Source organism: Carica papaya, chromosome 7, assembly GCF_054855325.1.
Source record: "Carica papaya isolate Zhongbai chromosome 7, ASM5485532v1, whole genome shotgun sequence".
Taxonomy (NCBI): Eukaryota; Viridiplantae; Streptophyta; class Magnoliopsida; order Brassicales; family Caricaceae; genus Carica; species Carica papaya.
Window position 1 is genome coordinate 24,659,196 of NC_142315.1, and position 2,791 is coordinate 24,661,986.

General features: G+C 22.9%; 1 non-coding gene across 1 annotated transcript; it reads right to left on the reverse strand.

Annotated features, from left to right (window-relative positions):
• Positions 1-1,905: 1,905 nt before the first annotated feature.
• Positions 1,906-1,977, reverse strand: TRNAG-UCC (transfer RNA glycine (anticodon UCC)). The gene has a single exon. It is a non-coding gene; the product is annotated as a tRNA-Gly (tRNA).
• Between the last annotated feature and the right edge of the window lie 814 nt (positions 1,978-2,791).

Consider the following 2,791-nt stretch of genomic DNA (forward strand, 5'->3'; position numbering starts at 1 on the left):
TTTTTTTTTTTTAAAAATAATTTATAAATCATAATTATTTATCAAATTTATATTAAATTAAATTAATTATTTAATTTAATTATATTTTTCACCCCTTTTTCCCAAAATCAATTTCAATTAAATCCCAAAAATAATTTTACCCTATTTTATCATTATTATTATTTTTATTTTTATTAAATTAAATTAAATTAAATTAAAATCTTATAAATTAAATATTAAAAAATTAAACTAAAATTCTAATATAAATTAAAATAAATTAAAAAATAAAAATAATAAAATTTGGATGTTACAATATCAAATGTCAGATAATTTATAGATAAATAAAATAATGTAAAATGGTGTCGTATAACTTTATGCAAGAAGAATATATTTATTTCTTGAAAAGCAATTATACTAACTGGTGGACTGTAAATACTATATAGTAGTTTAGTTTAAGGTGTTGATTATCTGGAATCAAATTATTTATATCAAAAAATTTTAGGCCTTATTATTTTGGACAAAAATAATAACCAATTAAACTGATTCGAGTTAAATTTAGCTAATATTTTAATTATTTTTTAATTAAAAATAACTAATTAAATTAATAAAAATTAAATATAAATAAATTCGTAAATCTTAATTTTTTATTAAATACATCATTAATAAATTTTATAAAATAAATAATAATAATATTCAACATCGATAATAGCAAGCAACATGTGACAAGCGGGAAACGACAGGCGATAGGTAATGGACAATTTGTGGTGGTTAGCAAAGGACGAGCATCGAGCAATGGTAAAGTGTAACTAGTAGTGGCTGGCTAATGGAATATGACGGCCAACTGGCAATGATCCACGACCGACTGGCTATAAAGGATGACCAACTGACGAAGGGCAATGTCTGACTGGTGGAGGACGATAGCCAGTGACTAGTTGATGGTAGAGGGTGGCGACCAGTAGTCAGTTGGTGACTAAGGGTGGTGGCTAGCAGATGGCCGTGACACCAATTGGACAAAGTGGAATGAATGAGAGTATCTAATTTTTTCTTACTTAATCAATGGTAATTTATGAACAAAAATATAAAGTTTAAACCATTTTTTTTAAAAAAATAGTATTTTTAACTTAAATCTATCATAATCATATTTTAGTTTTGATTTTTACTACTATAAAATTAGTTACAAAGCATTTTCGAAATGCATAAACTACAGCCAAAGGGCAACAAGAACCCTATGAATAATTATATAAAAAAAAAAAAGATTTTTTTGTATTTTCTAAAAAATAATAATATACACAAAGATATTTATAGATTATAAACCAGATGTAAACCAGATGAGATCAACAAAGAATTTTGTTCCTCATATTTCATATTAAATATCAAACTAAAATTTATTTGGCTCAAACTAAATTAGTCTAGATTGAAGTAGATTAATTTTTTTAATTATCTTTTTTACTAGACATAAGTAATAAAATTTAAAGACAATAATATTGTAAATAATAATCATTTATGAAATCTATCATAAATGAAAGTAATAAAAGAAATAATAATTTATTTATTATAAATTCATAATTAATGATTTTTAAACTCATATTTTTTAAACTTTCATTTTCATATCAATTTTGTAGTTCGGATTTTGATTATATTCAATATTAAAAGATAATTTTATTAAATTATAATAACAATTTTGTAATAAATCACTTACTTATCTAATAACACTATTTAAGAATATATTTGAAATGAAATATTCTTTACATTTAATAAGAGTCAAACTTTGATATATATTTGGAAGACAATTATCCTAATCTTTACCAACGACAGAGATAAAGATAACTCATTATACAAGAATTTCCCAAAAACAAATGTGACAAATTTAAGAAAAATAAAAAATAAAAATTACTGGTGAATCTGCAACATAAAAAATGACTTTTATGCGTTTGCCGGGAGTCGAACCCGGGTCTATTGCTTGGAAGGCAATTATCCTAACCGTTGGACTACAAACGCGCGGATGGTTATGGTTGCGTTAAACAAAAAATTGCGAGGACAATGGGACGACGAGTTTTGAATTATCCGAATTGGGTTGAAATTTTATGGTCCAACTGAATATTGGACTAACGTTTATTCAGCCCAAATTGGACTGACCCAACCGAGTAAGATCATTTTTAAAAAAATTATTTTTTTATTAAAAAATTAATAAAATCAACAAAAATTAAAAACAAATTCTTAAAATAATAATTATTCATTTCATAAATAACTAAATTAATAAAATAAACAATATAGTAATTTTTTTAATCTTGAATTAGTTATAAACACCCTCCAATATATGCTTCCAATCATAAGTATATCATAGGAAAAGAATGTGATCAATTTGTACTTAGGAACATAAAAAGTCAAATTTCAAAAAAGAAAAAGTGAAAATTATTTGAGATACATGCGACTAGCTTAGAGAGACTCTCTTCATAACTATATATACAAAGAATATCATTTTTATCGCATTTGTTTGGACTAATTTTTTAAATTACATTTTTAATTGAAAAATTATTAATAAAATCCACAATTTTTTTTTTTAAAAATAAATTTATAAATCATAATTATTTATCAAATTTATATTAATAAAATTAATGAAACGAATAATAATTTATTCAATACTAATATTTTTTTAATATTCTTTCACAATATTTTAATATGTTCACTTCAGACTTCATTATAAATATTTTTAAATACGTGTGTGCTTAATCATTTTAATGTTAAAAGAAAATCGTGTGTAAATTATAATGACAAACTTTTTATATTGGTCCAATCGAAAGCATTTTTATAG